The sequence below is a fragment of the Lissotriton helveticus genome, chromosome 3_1, assembly GCF_964261635.1.
Source record: "Lissotriton helveticus chromosome 3_1, aLisHel1.1, whole genome shotgun sequence".
NCBI lineage: Eukaryota > Metazoa > Chordata > Amphibia > Caudata > Salamandridae > Lissotriton > Lissotriton helveticus.
The window spans coordinates 948,707,035-948,731,086 of record NC_136061.1 but is presented as its reverse complement, the minus strand read 5'-3'; the positions used below and the strand labels follow the sequence as shown (position 1 = coordinate 948,731,086).

Below are 24,052 nucleotides of genomic sequence, written 5' to 3'. Positions count from 1 at the left end.
GAAGATTAAAACGGCTTCAGGGTGATCCCAGTACCCGAGGGTAAATTAAATTTTAATGACTGGGAATCCGTGAGCGGTTAAAAACAAGGCAGTGGGATGCTGTGGTGGTGAAGTTAAGACCATCTGCATCCGGTGTAGGTCGACATATTTCAGCCAGTGCCTTTTGTTATGCTGACTTTCTTCAGGACCATAACAAAGTGAGTGCAATGTTAAAACTATATTTACAGTTAAGTGAGTGTTGATCGACTATGTGTCGCACTCGCTACGGTGCTCTTAGTGTATGAGGGGATTCCCTCATCAAGCATACGCTGGCGAGTTGCCTGGTATGCCTCCTGGAGTGCTGGAGTGAATCGGCAAAGGGATTGACCAAAAGTGTTGGTCAAAGCCTGCAGGGTACCTGTTGTGCGGCCTTCAGCCTCCGGCCACATAGTCGATCAACACTCACTTAACTGTAAATATAGTTTTAACATTGCACTCACTTCTTTATGGTCCTGAGGAAAGCCAGCATAACAAAAGGCACTGGCTGAAATATGTCGACCTACACCGGATGCAGATGGTCTTAACTTCACCACCACAGCATCCCACTGCCTTGTTTTTAACCGCTCACGGATTCCCAGTCATTAAAATTTAATTTACCCTCGGGTACTGGGATCACCCTGAAGCCGTTTTAATCTTCACCACCCTATTCACCACACTGCACTCTCAGTAACATACCAGCTCCGCTGTAATCAGGCGTCGTAGCACACCCGGGATACGCTAGGTGTCTCTGGGTGGGTCCAATGATGAAGCACGCCACCAACTAGGTTGGTGGGTGAGGGATTCATGAACACCTACTAGGTGCCTGTTGATGAATAAAGCCTAGAGGCCTACATAGGTCACCCTGGGCTAGTCCTTGTTGATACCAAAAATATACATAAATTAGGTCGCAAACTGGCAGCTATTAGTCAAACGGAGAATAGCGAAGCAATGGCTGCGGGCCGCTGCCAAAGAACTTAGACTGGCTTACTGATCTTGCCTACTGTTCTACACAATTAGACAATTACAACACCCATATCACAGTGAGATACAGACCAAAGGATATCTTGAGTCCTTATCAGGCTTCTATGTTACAGAGGGCCACAGAGGAGGTTGAACCAGAGGAACTCAGCAGAACTGGCGCGGGTTGAGGGGCTGGGCATACGATGGTGTCACTAACAGCCACTTAAGTTATATAGCGTGCAAATGCAGGGGTAGTAAATTACTGATTAACAAGAGCATGCATTAAATGAATAGTAACTTACTTGGAACAACTGTGTACTTTGATGGTGATGTACAGTGATATTAATAAACAGCTCTCAGTGTGTTAACCATGAGATGTCTGTAAATGTATTTGAATTACTGCTTAAGTATAATCGTACTGCTTATCTGACTGTAAGGCAAACACTTAAATAAAGTTGTTTTTAAAAGTATATATACGAGAAGACAGAGTGTTTATACTGTGATCCACCATGGCAAGAACTTTTTCTAAATTATCTTGATCAATTTGATGTAAGCAGGTCGCTGCTTCCATTTGTGACAGTTTCCAAAATTCATTATATGCTGCATAAACAAAACATTTAGTGCGAGGAGATTTTGGACCTAAAAGAAAATTAGCAGGATTAATGTCACCTGACAAAAAGAAAAGATGTTGTTTAACAGACGACTGGGTGAAATGTTCCAACCATTGTTGACATAACTTACCAACAGAATAGGTGGTAACTGTATGAGATTGGGAGAAACGTGGGTCAGGTCTACTTTGTGTAAACACTTTTGTGGCATTTGTAATACGTGAATGACAGGCCTTGGTGTTTGCGGGCCATACCAACAAACCCAAAGGGTCAATACTACATGAATTAAGAGTACCTTTCTGAAACATAACAGTCAAGTCCTAGATCGTGTAGTTGGTATGTGCATGCTATGTGTCATAGTCAGCGAAAGATGGAATGGAAGGAGTCTTTACATTTTTAACAGTGGCTAAACCAAAACAGGTGGTTTGCTGAACTGTCTGATTTAAAAATATTAGCTGAGACAGCATTGAACATGCATGATGCAAGGACTCAGCACCCTGCACCAGCCAACTTTTTGTAACACCAATTAAACTTTAAATCAACCGTGTCCTTCCAATAATTGTAACCTTTCAGGGACAGCGCAGTTATGAAGGACGAGGAATAAACCAATTCATTGTGGGTAAGCATGTATTTGTAGCGGGTGGTCATATTTAATTTGTAAAAATAGGACTCTGGGTGTGATAAATTGTAACCAGTAAAATATGTAAACTTTCTCTTCTGTATTATTGAACTCCCCTGAAATGGTATAGGGCAATAATCCCATTGCGTGTAATTAAAATGTGATCTTTGAGTACTGTTCTTGTGCAAAAAATGATGGCCATAATGTTGATAGCAAACTAAATCAGCACACTTTGTGGAATTTAAATACAGATCTTCAGTATCAAAGGCAGTATAATATTGCAAATCGGAAAACAGCGAATAAACCGCATTGACATCCCAATCATTGTGTATTCCAGGTAAAACAACATCACCAAAAGAAACTCTGAATACATATGGAATTTGTAAGGTCTCTGTAGGACCATAGATGTCAAATGGAACTTTATCCCAAACAATGCCATCAGCAATCAGGAATGCTGAAATATTAACTAGCACTTGTTCTCTTCTCGTTTTACGTGATGAAGTATGAGGGGCCAGAACTCCATCAACCAAGTCTACAGCAGAGCGTTCAGGTAAGTAGTGACCATGTGGAGTAGTGTGGCTCACTGGTTAGAGGCGGCAGACCCGGGAGCAGAAGTCAGCCCGGGACCAGGGTTCAATTCCCGACGCGGCAGGGTTGTGGACCTTGGTCAGCGGACTCGATAATTCTCGCTTCGGTGCTTACTCTAATCAGGGGTTCCACTCGGCAACTCTGGGCATTAGCTTGCCTAATCTCCACAATGGCCCCATCAATTCCAGGGATGCCTGGCTTCACCTTGGGGACTCCTAGCAGGGACCATCCCACAGGGAAAGCCAGGATGGGTTCCCCAGAGTTATACAGCGCCTGGAAACCTACGGACGGGTAGCAGTGCGCTTTACAAGCTCAAATACATTTACATTTACATTTACAATCAGAAGGAAAAATACAGTCACAAAGCTAATCCACATGAAGAGGAACACTGTCAACAATACAATTCAGAAGTAAGTCCATGGTGGAACAAGGTAAGTTCTTTTCAACCAGGAGATGAAAACAAATTTGTGTAGGAGGCACTGTAATAGAGAAAGACAATGAAGATGTATCCGAAGAAAAGTTATCTTGGTCCACATAGTAACCACTGGAACTGAGCTGAAACAATGGGGACTCTTCTTCATTGGAAGATACATGTATTGTACTTTCATGAACATCAAATATAACTTCAACTGGTGGGGTTACGTACTCATTTTCCACAGTTGTAGATGTAGAAGACAAAACAGGCAATAAATCCATTGAATACTTCATTCCTCCTTCCAGTAGCTGGGGAGAATACAAGGAAACAGAATTCATTGGATGTAGTGAAACATCCCGACGTGGAATGCTTATAAGCATACTATTGAGAATTGGCCATATGGTGTAACTTGACATGTTCAATGGAAATTAATTGATTCTCCTTGCGACCAAGTAGCGGAGGTAAGATCACAGTGCCGATGCCTTTTAGACCACGGACTGGGACCGGTACACTGTCCAATGGACCAAAGTCTTGCCTAATCTCCACAATGGCCCCATCAATTCCAGGGATGCCTGGCTTCACCTTGGGGACTCCTAGCAGGGACCATCCCACAGGGAAAGCCAGGATGGGTTCCCCAGAGTTATACAGCGCCTGGAAACCTACGGACGGGTAGCAGTGCGCTTTACAAGCTCAAATACATTTACATTTACATTTACAATCAGAAGGAAAAATACAGTCACAAAGCTAATCCACATGAAGAGGAACACTGTCAACAATACAATTCAGAAGTAAGTCCATGGTGGAACAAGGTAAGTTCTTTTCAACCAGGAGATGAAAACAAATTTGTGTAGGAGGCACTGTAATAGAGAAAGACAATGAAGATGTATCCGAAGAAAAGTTATCTTGGTCCACATAGTAACCACTGGAACTGAGCTGAAACAATGGGGACTCTTCTTCATTGGAAGATACATGTATTGTACTTTCATGAACATCAAATATAACTTCAACTGGTGGGGTTACGTACTCATTTTCCACAGTTGTAGATGTAGAAGACAAAACAGGCAATAAATCCATTGAATACTTCATTCCTCCTTCCAGTAGCTGGGGAGAATACAAGGAAACAGAATTCATTGGATGTAGTGAAACATCCCGACGTGGAATGCTTATAAGCATACTATTGAGAATTGGCCATATGGTGTAACTTGACATGTTCAATGGAAATTAATTGATTCTCCTTGCGACCAAGTAGCGGAGGTAAGATCACAGTGCCGATGCCTTTTAGACCACGGACTGGGACCGGTACACTGTCCAATGGACCAAAGTCTTTCTCATTCTCCACCTTCTCTCAGACCAGATCACCAACTTGATGGCAGTATTCCGATTAGGGCCACCCGGGTCACTAATGACCACCTCTCAGCCTTCCGTACTAAATGAAGAGCCGGTCAGACAGTAGAGAATGCAAACCAAAAACTGTTTATTCATATACACTCAGAGTAGAGCCCCATCTGCCCAGTCGCTAGGAGTGCTACAAAAGGAACTGAAATTGACAAGCATAAAGATACGTTATGTAGGTTTAGTAGTCAAGCAAAAACACGCCCACAGTGGAATTTTCCAAGCAGGTGCAGCTAGACAGTGAAGTACCAAAAAAAGGTTTCAACTTCTCGCTTCTGATACAAACTAACATAATCCAAGGTTGATCCATCCTGTGCCTGCCCCCAGACAAATGGAAGAGGGCCTCTATCTAGTGGGAAGGGTATGCGCTAATATGAACAGTGCACTCATTACGGAAACAAAACCTAAGTGAAGAAACAAAACTCAGAGGGGAGCATTTCTCTGAATTGGACGAGATCAGTTTCAACCAGCTTGAAATGGCACATGAAAAGAAAATGGCGCAGCAAATGGTAACTTACTTGGAGCACTGCATAAACATAAACAGTTTCTATTCTAACAAACTTTAGGAAGTCAGCCAGAAACTGGAATTAGCACTGCTGCATCTGTTGATGAGGGTAAATGAGTTTTCGCAAGATCATCATGATTCTTTTGTAGATCCTGTAACATAGCACAATGGTTATCTATGTCAAGTATTGCGGCAGCAGCCACAACATCTAGACCATCAAGGTGTGGCACAAACATTTTAATGCCAAAGAGCATTTCGTACAGGGTGTGCCCACCCAGAGATCTTTTAGGGAGATTATTTATTGGATGTAGTCCTCCATGTAGATGAGTTAACCATCCCCGACCTGTACCTAATAACCTTTCTGTTAAAGAGTACTTTAAGTCACGGTTCATCCGCTCGAACAACAGAGTTGCCCTAAGGCTGATACAGAGACGCGAAGTGCACCTGCAGCCCGGACCTTGGTCGGAATAGAAGGTGCCACATGCAAATGTTCCTACAAAGACACGCACATCTATTATAAAAGTTCGAGCGTCGGCATTGCGTTGCGGCCAAACCCAAAGAAACCTGGAGCACAAATCCACTGCAACCAAAATATATTTGAAAGCATTGTCTGATGTCAAAGCACTGCACTGATGAAGATAAATACAACCAAACGGTTGATTTGAAATTAAAAGTTGAGTATGTGGTGGACGTGACACAGTAAAAGGTTTAATCTGTTGACAAATGTCACAAGAAAGAACTTATTTGCGCATTTGCTGGTATAAGCCAGGCCACCAAAAATGATGCTGTTAAAGCGAAATTGTCACTGCCACTCCTGCATGTGCAGAAACCATGCCTTCATGGGCAGCCGTAATCAAAGAAATTCAGCAGTCCTCATTGGGAATCAAATGATCACCAACCAATGGAATAGTGACAAATGGAATTTGATCGGGTGTTAAGTGATAGGTGTAACAGGAAGGGAATCAGTGGGGATGTTTCGTTCCCTCCTTTATTGCAGCAATAGTCACCAAAATGTCATCATCAATTTTAGTCACAGAACTAGTAATGACTGCTACTGAACATGTACCCCCTGCACATTTGGCTGCCTCATCAGCCATAGAATTACCAACAGCATGTGCTTCCACACGCTGATGGCCCTATCTATGGATAATATCTGTGAGTGGCAAACGTTCCTTAAGAGCTGCCACTTGGACCCAAAGTGTTTTATGCTTTATTGCGCTACCTTTAGAATCACGAAAATCATTTTGTGTCAAAAGGACAAGTTGTCATTAAAGGATTGTACACAGTTAAATGAATGGCATCCTACAAGTGTAGGCACCTCAGGGTCAGCAAACTCAAGAGCTAAAACCAAAGCACGTAACTTGGCCAATTGTGCCATGCAACACCCAAGGGATTGTGTGTTTACCAAGGAGGATTTAAAATCACCGTCCACTATCGTGCATGCCACAATTGCGCAGGCTGCGGAATAAGCATGCTTAGAACAAATGGCTGGCTTTGCAGATCAATCAGTATAAATTATACATCTGTGCTGATCAGGAGGGAGTAGTGATAGTGGAGTAGGTTGAACACGTTCATATTGTAAAAACTCTTGTGTTTGCAAAGAAGGATCAAAGATAAAATTGACATCAGCCGACGTTAACGAACTAGCCCACTGTATCTAACTAGAATGCAGGGCTTTAGAATTTGGTACACTTGCCTTCGTGACAGCCTCTAAGGTGGGCACCGGTGAAACCATGAAAAAGCTTTTACTTTGAGCCAGAGAGCATTCCTTTAAAATTGTCATCTGTAATGCTCTCATAAAAATGTTTGTCGAAGAAAAGTGCATATCATATAACAGAATATCATAAGAAGAGGTTAGATTGTCCCAGAAGACTGCTTAGACAGTGCGTTTAAAACGATCTTCAATTTGGAGGCTCACTTCATAAAGCCTATCAAGAGGAGTAACACAAGTGTCAGTGGTCTCAACTGTAATAAAAGTGTCAGTTGCTTGCCCCTCCAGACGCACTATGGTAACCTCCCCAGCGCTGTTGAGGAGGGTTTTTCTTCTGAAATGGGGATAGATATTGAGGTGGTTCCTCTTGCTTGAATTTCACGTCATACTGGCAGTGGGGGTTTCCCCTTATCTGAGTAGACTTGCCTTGTCTGTGATCCTGTCACCCTCCTCAGCCGAACTGTTGATCCGACAATTCCTATAAGGAACGAGGAGAATGAGGATCAGGAACCTGGAACTTCTTGAGTGTTTTAATTTTAGAGCGGTTATGTAAATCATATCTACGTTCAGAGGTGTCAGGTGGAGGCAAACCATCAGGAGAACCAGGGGAAGAGCCGTCTCCTACATCACGGCCAAGATCTGGAAGAGCTCCCGATCGACCTCAGATGCGTCCCCTCCCTGAACACCTTCAGGAAGGCTCTCAAGACCTTGCTCTTCAGCTAAGCAGAACTGCTGAGCCCCCCCCACCAGCGCCTTGAGACCCTCAAGGGTGTGTAGCGCGCTTACAATTCCCCTGATTGACTGATTGAGAAGCAGGCTTCTTTTGTTGCTGCCGCACACTCTTATTCCATGCTTTTTGGAAAGACTGGATGACCCTCCTTTTCACGAGTGGATTTAACTTATGTCTGTGTAAATGGTTCGACCCCCAAATATTGCAACCTAAGGATGCATACACATCTGCAATAATAATTGGCAACTGTCGCTCCCAATCAGCGTCTGCCACTGCCGCCAGGCGTTGGCGCTATTGCAAGCAAACTACCTCACCTTTAATGTTGGCCAGAACCATATCGGAAATAATAGGGAACATGGCCACTAACTTCATTCCCAAATCAAGGGTCGGACCAGCCCTGTGTTCATCCTGTACATGTTTTAGAAAACTAGGCAAAATGCTCATGGAGGGGGTGCCAAAGACAGTATAAACACTGAAGCAAACACCATCTCCCAGGTGTCGCAGTTCAACAAAGGAGCCACTTAGTAAACTTGAGTTAATCATAACGGGACTAATCACAAGTCCTAATCCCAGGCCTTGTGTCGGAGGAGCAGCTCCAGCCGGAGCTGCCTGAAGTGCACGCGACATAAACTTTAATAACTTGTCTATGAAGATTAACTAATTGTTTATATAGCAGACGTAACATTATGATAGTAACATTACGATAATTGGGATGTGGTGTAAAACCAGCCAAAACAGGCCAAGTAGCCCCATCAATAGCAAGAGGCCCATTCGAACAAAAGGAACAGGGTGAGAAAGGGTGCCATTAACCCAAATAGTGTGCTCCCAGGACGTCAAAGGAATTTCAATTATCGCATAAGGACAATATGCGGTGGAGCAGCGGCCATGTAACTATGAAAAGATTTATCATTAGCATTAACCGCGATAAAAGTAACCCAAGAAAAAAATACCTTGAAGGGCAATGCTGGATCTGCTTCAACTGCGAAAATAAAGGTTGCCCCTGCATTGGGGACCCTGTGCTGAGTCAAATAATGTATAACCACTGCCCGGGTAAGTAGTGGAATACCAACCGGTTGTGCCATGTAAAAGTGAAAAGAGTCAATATACACGGAAGCGCAAAAGGGTCTAATAACATTTTAAACTTCAAGCTTGAATAACCTACATAAATAGGTGTATCCGACAAAAGCAGTAGGAGAAGTCCCCCCACCCTGGACGTCTCTGGGAACCAGTGAGAGGGCATATTGCACAAGTGCAACTCAGGGTTCCCGTGTATACGTACCAGACCAAACGTTGCCAGCACCATGTTGCTGGGATTCTGCGCACACACAGAACTATCTGTAGGATTATGGGTCCTTAGTGCATAGGTTCTGAGTAATCCTACCACCTTAGTACCCATAAGCCGAGAACCGACTAGCTATAGTGTCTCACTTGCTCTGCTACTCACTCAAAGGGAAACAAGTGATTAGATACCCCAGAACACAACTCTCTTGACTCAGGAATCACGGTTGCAAGACACACCCTTTCTCTTGCACTCTTGTACTTATCCAAAATAAGATCTCACAGAGATACAAACGATTTTAAAATATTGTTTTTCAAAGTGCTCTAATATGCAGTATACTTGCCACAAGAAACAAGAAAATGCATAACACAAATATTGTCAGCATAGCAATTAGTCCATAAATCATGAAAGGAGCTGTCATTATGAACAAACTCCAGATGCACTTTTTCTAGTAGAGACTTGGCTGGGTGACTGCTCTGAGGCGGATGTTTTAGATGCGTTACCTGTAGGCTATAGCATTGTAAGATATGATAGAATAGGGCAAAAAGGTGGCGGTATTGCCATTATTTTTAAATGTATTTGAATTTGTTCCCTCAAAAAAATAGACTCACTGGATAGTGAAGCATCACAATCCACTATTCATATGTCCAGTAATCCATCCCTGACTAGCCTATATCTGTACTGTCCCTCAGGTCGAATAACTACCTTCATCACTAAGTTAATGGAATCTGCCACTGCGCTTGCCTTAAGACACAAAAAAGTGGTCATACTAGGGGATGTTAATCTCCACTTTGAATCGCAGGACTTTCATACAGCCCTCTCTCTAATCAGGGACCTTCAAACTCTTCAACTATGTCAATTAGTTAAAGGTCCCACACACAACAAAGGTCATACATTAGACCCCATCTTTTCTAATGAACCCTCTTTCGCGGTGGAAGATGTGGTAAAACTACCATGGACGGACCACCTTCTAATCCCTTTTGGGTTTCCAATTGATACTAAGTGGGCCAAGTTAGTAGACCTACCAATCCTAAGTAGGAACTGAACCAAAAATCACTCCTGAAAAATGTATAATTGCCCTCGAAACAAATAAACCTAACATCGAAAGGGAAGATCAGATGGCAGTGACTACTTCAAGATATGAGACATGGTTAATTGAAACCATTGACACTCTGGCACCGCTAGCCGTGAGAAAGAACGCAAGAGAATCCCCTACTTCGCCATGGTATAATGAACATTTAGCAATATTTAAAAAAAATTAAATGCCTTGAGCGCAAATGGCAGAAGAACTACAGTTTGATGGCCCGCACTCGCCTCAAAGTTGCCCTAAAAACCTACCATAAACAGATCAGACTAGAACAGAAAGAATACTATGGCAAGTTGATTGATTCAGCGTGTAATCCAACCAAAGAATTATTCCCCATGGTCAAATCTTTAACGAAGACAGAACTCACCTCGGCAAATCTCGTTCCGTCATGTAAGCTGTACAATGACATTGCTGCCTCTTTTTGTAATAAGGTGGCTAAAATATATGAACATTTTTCTGACTCTTTTAGTGAGGAATGCATAGATAGGTATCGGAAACAATCTAATGACTTAACAGACCTCCTTATTCCTTCTGTAGCGGAAGTTAATAATATCTTTGCTTCCATCAATTCAGGGTCTCCGCTTGACTCTGCCTCACTGAGACTCTTGCAATTAGGGGCCTCAGTGATAGCCTCTTCTCCACAGGAGCTTTTAAGGCTATTAATTAGCTCGCACATGGTACCTAATTGCTGGAAACATGCCATGGTAGTGCCTATCAAGAAAAATCTCTCAATAGACCAGTCCATATTAGATAATATGAGACCCATTATGCTTCTTCCATTTGTTGCTAAAATACTTGAGAAGCATGTCAACAACTGCCTAACTAGGTTTATTGAATTCAATGAGCTTTTAGACCCCACTCAATTGGGCTGCAGAGCAACATTTTGTACCGAATGTGCCCTCCTTCTATCGGAAACATTGACATAATGGTGATGTGGGTCAGGCTCTGATTTTTGTTTGAATCTTTTTTATTGACATTTCTTATTTACTTGTACAATACCAACAACATAATGACATCATATCTCATAACGGTATTTGGGCGATGCAGCTCATGGTACAGTTTACCATTGTGTTGCATCCGCTTGCGGATATGGTAATTCGGATTATTACAAAAGTTGCATTACAATAAGACTAACAGCATTGATGAGACATTGTGGTATACAAAGTGTCTATGTTCTGAGCATGATGCATCACATATTTAAACTATGGATGTGGGATACAACAGAATGAGGACAAAGTAACCAAATCAGGGATTGGGTGATCACCTGTTGCCTGGTGTATTGGTAAGGGAGAGCACTGCAAGGAGTGAATGGTGATAAACCGCTTGATGCCAGGGCCTACATTTTTTTAATGGGGGTCTGCTCTTCCTGGTCTTCTATATGTATGCTCTCGGAGCCTAAGTGTTGATTTGGCTGGTACCGTGGTTTCTCCTGGACTTCCTCCACAGCTGCCTCCAGGCCTTGTAGGTCTGATACTCTGGTGTCCCAGTTACTAGCCGGGGGAAACTTGCAAAGACTTAGCAGCTCTGCTCTACGCAAGGCCGCTCCCTCTGCCCTAGCCCAATTGAGCAGCGATCGGCACCAGGCTATTGTGTGGAGGGCTATCGGGGATTTTTATCTCTTAGTGATCAAGCGTTTCACTGTGACTAGGCCCAAATCGAGAAATTGGGAGGTAGCTCTGTTCTTTTTATTCCTACGAAAGAGAAGCAATATATATACCTCCCAGAGAAGGGGAATGTCGCGTTTTGTGCAATTGGCCAGTGTAGCTGCTGCATTAGTCCAGTAATTCAACTAAAGCAGGGCAATGATGTAGTATGTCTGCGTCCGGTAAGCAGTATCTGGGGCAGGCTGCATCGGTCTGGTGAAAAAGCTTATTAATCTGGGCTGGGGCCAGGTATGACTGGTGAAGTATGAAAAATGGAATCTGTCTGAAACATTGATTGCGTGGGATATACATTGGACCTTCCAAAGCAGTTGTCCACTCCCTAGCTGTAAATTCAGGGGGCAGAGCCTTCAGTGTTGCAGCTGCCCGGCTACACAATGGTCTGCCCACTGAACTGAGACTGGTGCATGATCTGTTGCTGTTTCGTAAGAAAATAAAAACCTGGCTCTTCCCTAGAGTATAAGCATGTCATCTGTGCTTGTTTTTTTGCAGCTCATGTGGTGGTAGTATGCATATGTATCTCAGCGCCGGGATGCCCGTAGAGTTACAGTGCGCTTTATAAGTATAAGTAACAATAACAATAACAATCTGTGAATGCGCGCCCTAAGTCCTCCTCCCAATGTTACCTTAGGGGGTTAGGGTCAATTACTGTGTGTTGGTAAAGTGACGACGCGAACCAACGAGTCAGGTGCCCTTCTTCTCCCATCACATGTAGATATTGAATCGTATGGGATGTGGGTGGTTCCGAGATGAAATTGCCCCATTTAGATGACAGAGAGGCTATAAGCGCACAATGCAGTAGGAAATGGCCAGGGTGCATACTCTCCTCAAACATAAGCACTGGGTATGGGATATGGGAGCCTTCTAGATAAAGTTCCACGGTTTCTTGAATGCCCACCGTGTCCCAGTTCCGTAGTTTGGCTGCTGTGGTGTATGTGTTTCCATGTGATCTTCTAAAGCTGCTATTTGTAGTCGCCAGGCAGGGACCGGGGGAGCCCTCGCTTCCCAGCTAAAATGCATTATGTGGGGATTTTTATCTGAGTGTGTGCGACATATGGTCTCTGCATTCCGATATCAGAGCTGCTGATATCAGTTTGCGGTCTAGCCGCGCGTGTAGGTTATGAACCGGAGAATAGAAAGAGTATATCCTTGGGCTAGGGTTACGCTCGCGCCAGCTATCCGTCAGGGACCAGTGCCCCTTCCAAGTACGCAGGGATTGTGCATTTGATGAGGCTGTAGTGAAGTTTAGGGGAGGGAAGAAGCAATCAAGTGAGACGTCCAAGACCAAGTTGATGTCACCCCCCAGCAACCATGGGGCTTCTTTCCAGCGGGGCAGGAGTGTCGATAGATTATAAAGGAAGGCATTCTGATCCGTGTTAGGGGCATAAATAGAGCCTAGCAGGATAGGTTGGCTATTTAGTCTAAACATTGTGCCTAGAGGGGTCCGCCACTACTTCTACTTCTTCTTTTTCCCATGGAACCCCGGCCTTCACCCAGATCAGTACACCTGTCGCTAGGCATGAGTACTGTATGCCTGACCACGCCAACGACTGCCTCAGGGCTCGTCAAGGGTGTTTCCTGCAATAATGCAATGTTATCTGCTCTGTGCTGTAAATAGATACACAAAAAATTGCCTCCTACCTCAATGAGTTACTATATTGGGGACTAAATAAACAAAAACATTAAATCTAGTCCAGTATATTTATTTATACCTTTTTTTTAGAAACTATTTAAAAAGTTTTTGAATAGCAAAGAAGGAATACACAATACACAAATTCACAAAAAATTACAAAATTTTACAACAATTTCTAAATAATTGACGAGACACACTTCCAAAATATACAAAAGAAAAACATCAAGTGTTACATGCAACAAACAATACACATCGCAGTGTCACAGTTTCGCAATATGTTAAACCATTTCATAGTCAAAACAAAATTGTTTTCGTGAAAAAAGGCCAATTCAGTTATAAGAGCAAAAGGGCATGTGGCAATACTTTTTGGAACACACTAAATGTTGTCATTAGCTCTTGCTGGATTTGCCGACGCGTTTCGAGTTCAGACCACAGATGTCCAAACTCTCATCAGGGCTCTGTTAATTCTCTATTGGGATGTAAAAAACAGCGTTTTAATACAACCTAATGGCCTCTTCACAAAGTTCACACCGTTTGGATGAAGGGTAGTAAATGTACCTGAATGCTTCTAAGTGGTTGACCTGTGTAGGTTTCTATTCATGGACTCAGTCCTTATTCCAGGTATCAACAGGGGATATTTTACACAAAAAAATTCTGGGGGTGAACAAAAACATTGTTCATTTTTTACAATGCATAATCATGGGCATTGCAAAACCTATAAGAAACGAATCAAGGAATTCATACCTTATTCTAAATAATCTTGCAAAATGAGGAGGGGCGGAGGAACGGAGGAATATCTTTTCTTGCCTTTGGTCCTATTAGAAAAAACATGACCCCCAGATTATTTTTGTGTAAAATATCCCCTGTTGATACCTGGAATAAGGACTGAGTCCATGAATAGAAACCTACACAGGTCAACCACTTAGAAGCATTCAGGTACATTTATCACCCTTCATCCAAACGGTGTGAACTTTGCAAAGAGGCCATTAGGTTGTATTAAAACGCTGTTTTTTACATCCCAATAGAGAATTAACAGAGCCCTGATGAGAGTTAAGCTACCGTCTGTCGACCATTCCAGTGAAGAGTCAGTGCTTCCATGAGGCCTCGATGGAGATGCTGTGGAGCTAGGCGGCGGCAATGGTCTAGTCGGTTGGAGGGCGTCTGCCACCTGCAGTGCCTCATCACGCTCAGACCTAATCAGCTCAGGGTCTGGGGTGGCTACAGGAGATGCCCTCTGCAGCGCGTCTCTGCCTCTATCTCTCCAACGGTCATGGCGGGCCCTTTTTTCATTTGGAAATCATCTGTAGGCTTGGGCGTAGTCATCAGTCCACTTTCTACCGGCCAATCCCAGGATGGAGTGTCGAAGTATTGGGTGTTGCTGTTTTGGATGACCCGTAGGCGAGTTGTAAAGAGTAGAGAGTACAGAAGATCTCGATCTCTTACTGCCGCTTAACTGGCCAAAAGTGATGCGCCTCTTTTGCACCTGAGCTGTGGGAAGGGAAGAAGGAGACGGTAACAATTTGCACGTTAGGGCCAGGGTGCTTCCCCACTTCCCATAGTATCACATCACGGTCCCGAAAATTCAGCAGGCAGAACTAGAAAGGGCAAGGGCTAGCCCCCATAGGAGACTTATAGGCAGGGACTCTATGGGCACATTCTACTACAAATTTTGGATAGAGTAAGCCCAGGGGGAGTAACTCTCTCATCCAGGACTCTGTGTAGCCCTCCGGGTCACAACCCGCCGCCCCCTCTGGCAGGCCAATCACGAGCACATTGTTACACCACAACGGCCCTTTGGCATCATCCACCTTTTCCTCCAAGGTGCAGACCTAGTCCATTAGGTCCTGCAGGGTCACAGTAAGATTACAGGATCTAGGTTGGAGGTCCCCAAGCGTCAATTAGTTATCATGCACACGATCGCCCAGTTTGTGCCCGTAAGAGCGTGAAGTCAGTGGCGATGCTGTCTATTCTGCTCTCTAGGGAAGTACGTGTCCGCTCCAGCTCCATGCCTATTTTTTCCACTGCTGCCTGCACTGAGTCTAATTTAGCCTAGAGGTCAAGTCACCTCATCTCTGAAGATGTTCTAGGGCCCCTAGATGTTTCCCACCCATACCATGAGATGGAGTGCCTTGGTGGGTGGTCGTGCGAAGGCGGCCCATTGCTAATTGCTGCGCACTGGGCATAAGGGGCACATTTTGCATAAGTCTTACCTGTGGCAGCTGCAGTGTGAGAGATAATCAAGTAATTTGCTCTGCACTCCGCACCTCTCAAGAGCATTCAGTAATTGCAGACTTCTCTTGGTTGGTTGTGGCTTAGGTGTCTATGATATTGGTTCCACACCCCTGTCAGCTAAGGATCTACCCATTTACCCCTCCCCCGGTGATGTAGCCAGTGGCCCTAGTGATGGGGGCAAGGGGGTTAAGAATTTGTGCCTCTACTGCACCTCGTCCTGACTGGCGCTTCATTTGTTCAAGACTAGTTCCCGGTTGCCGGAATGGGCAGATGTGACCAGTTATGCCTAGGGGGCTTGCATCTATTTTTGGTGGGCCCCACGTAAAGACCAAGGCCTCCCTCCGTGGTTCACGGAGTGAAGTTGAAATACCTGCATCCCAGGGAGGGGCAGCCCACGGGTCTGGGCCCAGCTCACCATTCTCCGCAGTCTTTGAGGTGGTACAGGCCCTGGGGCCTGCTACTGCTGCAATACGGCACTGGGCCTCTTCGCTTGCCTTAAGTGAAGAGAGGAGGGATAGCACGCACTCGCCGGGCCCCAGGAGTAGGCCCAGATAATCCCACCTCTTGTGTCTATATGTTTGTATCGTACCCAACAGGACCCAGGCCCCGCCGGCCTCCAGGCCTTCTGCTGCTCCAATTGTCCTTGCTGCACTGTCGAGTGTATGGTTTGATGGGGGACTCAAGGCCCGGTCAGCCCCCGGAACTCCCCCTTCCTGGCCACACGCATCCCTGACGGCAGGAGCCACTCAAGGATCAGGCACCAAGAGGGGGTCAGCTTCGACCTGAAACAGCCCATCGCTGCCTGCAAACGCCAGGTGGCCATCCTCAGGCCGCCAAACACCCTATAGGATTGCTCTGCCACATCGTATCTGCATTCGAGGGGGTCTGGGGCCGACCGACCGCCGGACCGCCACGCCCACTCCAGTGGCCAAGCTCCAACTCCTCGGACTCACCTGCTTTTTTGCCCCGCAGTCAGGAAATAGCAGGCCTCCCGGTACAGCATCGCCTTCACTGGAAATGAACCCTTGTTCGGACGCTCGGGCGGGAATCAGTAGCTCTGACACTGCTGATGTCGCTTGCCCAGTAGCTCAGTCTCCCTTCGCACACCAGCCCTGCTCCGGGCCTCAGGGTCGGCGCCAGTCCGCCTCAGATCTAAGTGGCTCCGGAGGACACCCAGCTGTGAGCGCACAGAGTGCAGGGGGCTCAGCCTCTCCCGCTGCAGCTTCGGTCACCGCGCCAAGGAGGAACAGGATCGGCTGTGTGATAGGCCATGGTCATGAAGCACCACCATTAGAGTGCCTTTATTAAATATGAGCCCCTCCTTAGACACAGCAGGAGTTCCTTTCCACCCTCCGACCCACGGGGTCAATCTCTAGCTGGTATACTCAACCATGTGCAGGATAACCGGGGGATGTGGCCCGGAGCACCACTAAAGCACGTCTGCCATTTTAGGTGCTTGGCCACCCCCCTCAGACGTCAGCTTTGATATTACTCTGCCTGATTGTAGCTTTTGATAAAGTGTCCCACGATATATCAATTCACAGACTACAGGAGACCGGAATTAGAGGCAATGCCCTAACATGGTTTAGTTCCTTTCTTGAGGACAAATCTTTTCAGGTTACTCTTAAATCTTGTGTGTCAGACCAGTTCCATTCAACAAAAGGGGTTCCACAGGGCTCTATTATTGAGGGATAAAATCGATTCTCTACATTTATCGTAATCTTTTGTGTTAGCATGATGTATCTATATTCATATGTACCTATATTCATACTATCATAGTTTAGATTTATTAGTTATGTCAATACAGGAACTCCTTTTCTGCTCTTGCATTATGTTTCTTTGTACGCAGACTAAGAACCAAACAGACTCCATTTTGTTGTACATGTATTAGACTCGGACGGTGGTCACATGCCACCCCTCAGCAGCCAACCTATTCTTTCGTGTTCTGAGACCCAAGGTCGCATCTGGTTTCAGAGGTGATAAGCGCATTCCTGTAGGCGCCGTACCCGTGCTCCCAGGCACCGAGATGAAAGGGAGTCACCCCTCCTGACCCTCCCCAATAATAGCAGAAGCAGACTTCTAAACGAGCTTTGTGTACCATATATGGTCTTTCCTTTAAGTTACTGGGCCTACCAGTACTTTTCCATGTACAGTGATCTCATGTTACGCAATGAAAGTATATATGCCATGTATCAAGTGTGAATCGTCAGTCTTCTTCACGCACTGGCTGGGTGACGTCGGAGGGGCTCCTCTATAGAGTATTGGTTGTCTTATAAACTATTGACTTTTCTTCACTGCCAACTGATTGATTATTTGGTAAGACAGTAATTGGGGGCTATTGTTATGTTATTTTAAATTATTTGTACCGCGCACGGTCACCAAACGGTTTCATGGCGCTCAAACAAATGCGGAAGGCAGGGACGGGGTATACTCAATGCTAGCCGAAAGGGACGGGGTTTATTCAAACGCTAACCGAAAGAGGAAAGTTTTTAGCATCCTGCGAAAGCAATCATAGGTTGGACAGTGTGGCATAGCAGTCGGGAAGGAATTCCAAGTCTTGGGTGCCAAAAAAGAAAAACACAGACCACCATGCTTTTTACGTTTGATTTTAGGAATAACTAAAAGATTGTGTGAGGTGGAGCGGAGGTCTCTCAGGGGCACGTATCGCTTCAGACAAGAGGAAATGAAAACAGGAGCTTGGTCAGACAGAGCTTTGAAGATTGTGCAGCCAAGTTTAAAGGTGCAACGTTTGGCCACCGGGAGCCAATGTAGGCTCTGCAACAGCGGCGAAACGTGCTGATGTTTAGCCTGATGGTAAATTAAGCGTGCTGCCTGATTTTGCACCAGTTGCAACCTGTGAAGATGGTAAGCAGGGATTCCCACATACAAGATGTTGGCATAGTCAATTCTGGACGTGACGAGAGCCATGATGACAAGTATAAGTGCATCTCTAGTGAGGAACCTGCTGATCTTACGTATTCTACGCAGATGGAAAAAGCAGGATGACGTGACAGCATTGATATGAGGCCTCATGGATAGAACACCAGAAATGACTACGCCCAGGCTCTTTACTGAGTTGACAGGGCATGGTGCAGACCCTAATGAAAGAGGCCAAAAGCTGGCATTCCATGGATTGGTTGGCCCGCCTACCAGCACCAGCTCGGTCTTAGTAGGATTTAATTTGAGCTGACTGTGATACATCCATTCCGATATATCAAGCATGGTAGTTTGGAAGTTAGCACGGGAGGATAGGGAGGTGTCAATAGGAAAAATTAACTGCAAGTCATCCGCATAGTTGAAAATTGTAGCCGAGGATTTGCGAAGAAAGGCAATTAGGGGCTGCATATAAAGATTAAATAATAAGGGGGACAGAGCAGAGCCCTGTGGGACTCCGTAGGTTAGGGGGGAGTAAGAAGCAGAGAAGGTAGACAAATGTACTGCCTGGGATCGCTTATTCAAGAAAGATCTGACCCAATCGAGAGCTACGCCCTGAATGCCAGCATTATTGACATGGTCGATCAGTATAGCATGATCGACCGTGTCAAAGGCCGCCGACAGATCCAATAGGACCAATGCCTGAGAGATGTTATTGTCGGCGCCCCTTCTCAAGGCATCCATTACAGTCACAATGACCGCCTCGGTAGAGTGTAATGGCCGGAAACCAGCTTGCTGGGCATCCAAAAAAGACGAGCTCTCAATAAAGGCACTCAGGCAGCGAGTGACATACGTCTCCAGAATTTTACCAAGATAGGGGAAATAGGCCTGTAGTTGCTCGAAACCGTAGGGTCGGTATTGGACTTTTTTAGTAGCGGTATCACTACTGCCTGTTTAAAGGAGTCTGGGACCACCCCTGTAGCCAGTGAATTGTTGAGTAATGCCAGTGGGGGGTCAGGACAGGCCAGGAAGATTTCCTTGAGGATATGGGCAGGGCAGCAATCGTTAGGGGACCCAGAGCTCACTTTATGTAGGAGTGAATAAAACTCCGTGGGGAAATTAGGTGGGAAAGCATCCAGGCAGTCTTGATTTTTAGGAGGTGAAGGAAGGAGGGAAGAGGATGAAGGCGAGGGAATATTGTTCTTAATAGTAGCCATTTTGTCTAAAAAGTAAGAATTGAGAGAATCACACAAATCTTGTGTCGGTAGCGGTTGGGGGTTAACGCGGTCTGGCAGAGAGAGCTCATTCACTATGGAGAAGATATCCTTTGCCTTAGAGGCAGACTCCATAATTTTTAAGGAGAAGTAGGTTGTCTTAGCCAACACGATAGATTTTGTATAGGCTTTCAGGCAATCCACATATTTAGTTTTAAGTTGTTGATCGTAATTACGCCTCCAACGGCGCTCAGCCTGGCGAAGAGCTAGTTTGTCCAGCTTTAGTTGGTCCGTGAACCACCGCTGGGCGTCGTGAGGGCGCATAGTTTTTATAGTTTTCAGCGGGGCAACAATATTACAGATGGACAACAGCCATTGTTCAAGAAGAAGGGCCTGGCAAATCACTGAGGCGGTGGCCGAAGGAGCTGTGGAAGCCAGTATTGGTAGGTATAGCTCCATAGATTATTTTTGTAATACGACAATTGGCGACTCTGGTGGGACTTCGCGTTTGGGGTCGCCTCCCGTAACGCGGGGTGAGAAAGGACAAATGAAGGGGTACTCTGGTCGAGGGGGTGGATTGACTAAGGATCCTGGCTGAGCTCTACTCTCACGATCAGAGACCCCCAGCTGCTAGTGAGCCTTCGCTGGAGTCCTACGGGCGTAACCCAGGAGCTGACCGTGTTGGTCTTCAGGAGTGGGCAGTGGAGAACACGCAATCATACCTGTGTGCACTAGGTGAATGTAATGATTTGGTGTCTTTGGATTACGCTGTTGAGCGGCGTCTTGGAAACAGTTAACTGTATTTGGCTGGTGGTCGGCGTACCACAGAGAAATTTGGAGGTCTGACGGGGTGGCATTGAGGCTGCACGGGCAGATGCTCCACAGACTTCTTTGGTGAATATTAGAGGTTTTCGATCAGACACCTTGGTGTGGGACGTGTGGTGCGCACCCGGCCGGACTGTTCTCGAAAAGGCCCGTGGTTGCAACTGGGTAACCTTTTGGACACATTTGAAGCGGCGCTAAGGCAGCGGGCTCAGTCAGAATAGTCCTGAAGGTGAACCAGGGAGATCGGGGGATGGTCTGTAGGCCGGTCTTTGGTTAGTTCCTGTCTGATGGCCTATTGGTAGTCTTGGGACTGCCTGTTTCTGGTATCTGTTGGTGTGGTGGTTGAAATTTACGAGTTCTCCACGAACGAGCGTCGACAGGGTCCGTTCTTTGGTTGTTTGGTTTTGGAAAAAGACATGTCAACGTAAAATATTGTATGTTTTGTTCGTCCTTTTTATGTGTCAGACCCTGTTTGAGGAGAGATTGAGCATGAGTGTACATGGCCATGTCTGAGAGCTTGTGAGCGGGTGCAGTGTTTTAGTAAAATATGTTTTGGATGTTGTTGCCGCCGTAAGAGCGGACGATTGGATGAAAACCAGCTTGCTCCGCCAGAGGGCAGCCCCAATTTTGATATGTATGTAAAACATGGCCTTACGCCTATTTTGTTTAATAATTTATGGCACAAATATACAAAGGATAACGTGGAATCACAATGGCCCTTAACTGGATCATTTGATGCGAACAAGATACAGTATTTACAGGATTGATTGTTCGCCAAAAGAAGCCGGCAGGCAATGTTCGATTCTTTAAAACTGTGGCAGAAAGAGGCGAAACGCCGTCGTATGAGGGAAGAGAAGTTGCTCAAAGTGAAAAATGGTCAGACCATAACCCAGAAGGCTGTGGCATATGATAGGGAACAAACTGAGAAAAACGTTGAATGTATAGATAGACAGTTTAGGTTACAGGCGGATAAAAGTTACACAGCTCGAACTGAGCCGGAAGATGAAATTGAGGACCTATTGGATGTGCGTCCCCCGCCTCCTTATGCCCCGCAATGAGTTTACCCCGCGATACCACTTGTAAAGGCCCCCGCCTCGTCCGCGCCACGAGCCACGGCCCCGGCTGTTACTATAGCCTCTACGCTTATGGGGCCAACTTTCACTCCTGCTTCCCAGTACCAGCCACGGCTACATTATTGACCAGTGGCCCGTCCCCTCCCATTATGTCCTCTGTAACATTAGCTTCACCGGCCTCGGCCTGGCCCTCTCTGTCGGCCACGTCGACTCCCGCAATGATTGATTCAACCCCCTCCCGTACCTCCGGGACTCTGGGCGCCCGGCGGGTGTATACCCGCAATACGGGTGGCTCGAGGGAGAAACAGATGGTAATAGATCAAGCATCCCAATGGGTGCGGAACGCCATGTATACGATTACAGATATATGGGGGACCATGAAGGATTACGAACCAGTCATGCAGCAATATGCTTTAGAAACTATGGCCAATCGTTTAATTTTCCTATGGGAACAATGTTTCACAGATGGAAGAGCCCCACAGGTCCTATATGACACTGTGGACCAGGCACATAAATTTGAATTAGGATTAGAAGATGTATATGGGAATCTGGTGACCATAATGAAGTATCGGGAAAGGTTGTTCACTAAATGCCCAAGTTGGGATACTCAACATCCCATGCAGGAAGTTCATCCGATCTATCACCCCGAAATCCCTGAGGTCAGGGACAATGGTAATCAAATCATTCAAGCTCGCGTTGAAGCCAAATTCCAAGAACAATGGGTTTATACCCCTTGGAAAAGAAGCGAGGTTCTTTCCCTGAAGTCCCAGCTACCCCACCATCGGAAAAATCCCACTGCTTATTATAAGGAACTCACTGAGGCCACTTCATCGGCTGTGATGACCTTAGCTGATATAGAATTATTTTTCGGGTTACTGGTCCCTGTCGATGTATGGCGACAGGCACATGATCATCCTAACGTTAACGAGTTGAGAGGAACTTGGGATCAAATCAAAGACTGGGACAAGGATATGAAACCCGCAGATAAACCAAGACCGGAAATCTTAGCTTTGCCGGGTCAGTTTATCACCTATATGCATTCTTTAATTCCACCCGGAAGGTGGATTGGGATAAACTAACAGCTTGCAAACAGAAGAAGGATGAGAGTGTGTCTGATTTCTTTACTCGATTTGAGGGGGTGTTCATTGATTTTAATGGGCAAGATTTGTCAGTGGAAGGTGGGGTAAGATTATTGGTTAATCATTTTGTGACTAATCTGTTGCCCGAAATATCTGCCCGGCTTCAGGCAGCTGAAAGCACTTGGACCACCTCTACTCCTTCTGCAATTTTGAGTATGGCCCAATATTATGAACATAGGGAAAACGAGAGCAAAGATAAGTCCGACAAAAAGCAAGTAGTTAGAGGACGGGGTAGAGGCGGAGTGGGAAGAGGGTTTGTTCCAAGAGGGGTGGGAACAGGACGAAGAGGAGGTCCAGCCGTTACTTTGGGAGCAAACCAATGTGCTTATTGTAAACAGGAAGGGCATTAGCAAGCTCAGTGTCCTTTCCTCTTAGCACAAAACGGAGCCGTGAGAGGCAGAGGGAGAGGATGAAGAGGAGTTGATCGAAGTGACATGAGAAGAGAAGAGGTGACACGAGGTGAGGCAGGGGGAAATTGTTTTGATAATTCAAAGGGGAGGCAGTACTATAATGAAGATTATGGAACTGACGGGCCAGATAGGTATTGCTACGCGTAGGACAGCCACGGACAGAGTAGGGGCCAAGTGGCAGTACCCGTCGACCAGAGAGGGCCTTATGTTAAAGGGCAATTAATGGGGACTGTTGAGGATTTTCTAGTAGACACGGGTGCAATGATTAGTTCGATTGCTCGTTCATTTTCCCAAGGGCTGCTCTCTCTGGGCAAAATTATGTTTCAGTCGGGTTTTCTGGAATCCCGGTAGTAAGCCCCATTTCTAAGCCTCTCCTGCTTATCATAGGTCCAGTCATGATGGATTCCCCATTTTTGTTGACGTCACATTATGGGGAAAATTTATTGGGATTGGACCTGCTGAAGAAATTGCATGCAAAGATTTATTGTTCTCCTGATGGAGTGTATTTAACTATTCAATTGCCTGGTCAGCACACTCGGCAGAGTTTTGCGAAAAATGAACCCCTTCCTCCTGAGTTGACTGTCATTCCATCTACATTTTGGGCGACTGGTGATACGGATGTTGGCATTTTAAATATTCCGCCAGTCTCTATCACTTTAAAACCGAATGCTCGTCTGCCCCGTATTCCGCAGTACAAGATCCCAACGGCTGGTGAGAAGGCATTGTTGACAATAAAACAGGATTTAATCGACAAAGGCGTAGTGGAAGAAACGGTTTCTAATACTTGTACTAGCCCTATATTACCAATTTTGAAAAAGGCCCCTACCGGAAGTGGCCCTAATTATGCTGATACTTATCGTTTTGTAATTGACCTGCGCGAAATTAATAAAGTAGGAGTGCCTCAATACCCAGTGGTCTCGGATATCACAACAATTCTCACCATGATTCCCACACCAGTTAAGTTCTTCTCCGTTATAGACCTGAAGAATGCTTTCTTCAGCATTCCAATACACCCTGATAGCCGTCATATTTTCGGCTTCTCGTTATCTGGGCACAGCTTTAGATTTTGTTGCGCTCCT

The 24,052-nt window shown here is 45.5% G+C and overlaps 1 protein-coding gene across 1 annotated transcript in view; it reads right to left on the bottom strand.

Moving 5' to 3' along the window:
• Positions 1-24,052, bottom strand: part of LOC144824186 (putative methyltransferase DDB_G0268948) — an 876,195-nt gene that overhangs the window by 33,481 nt on the left and 818,662 nt on the right. The window lies entirely within an intron of this gene.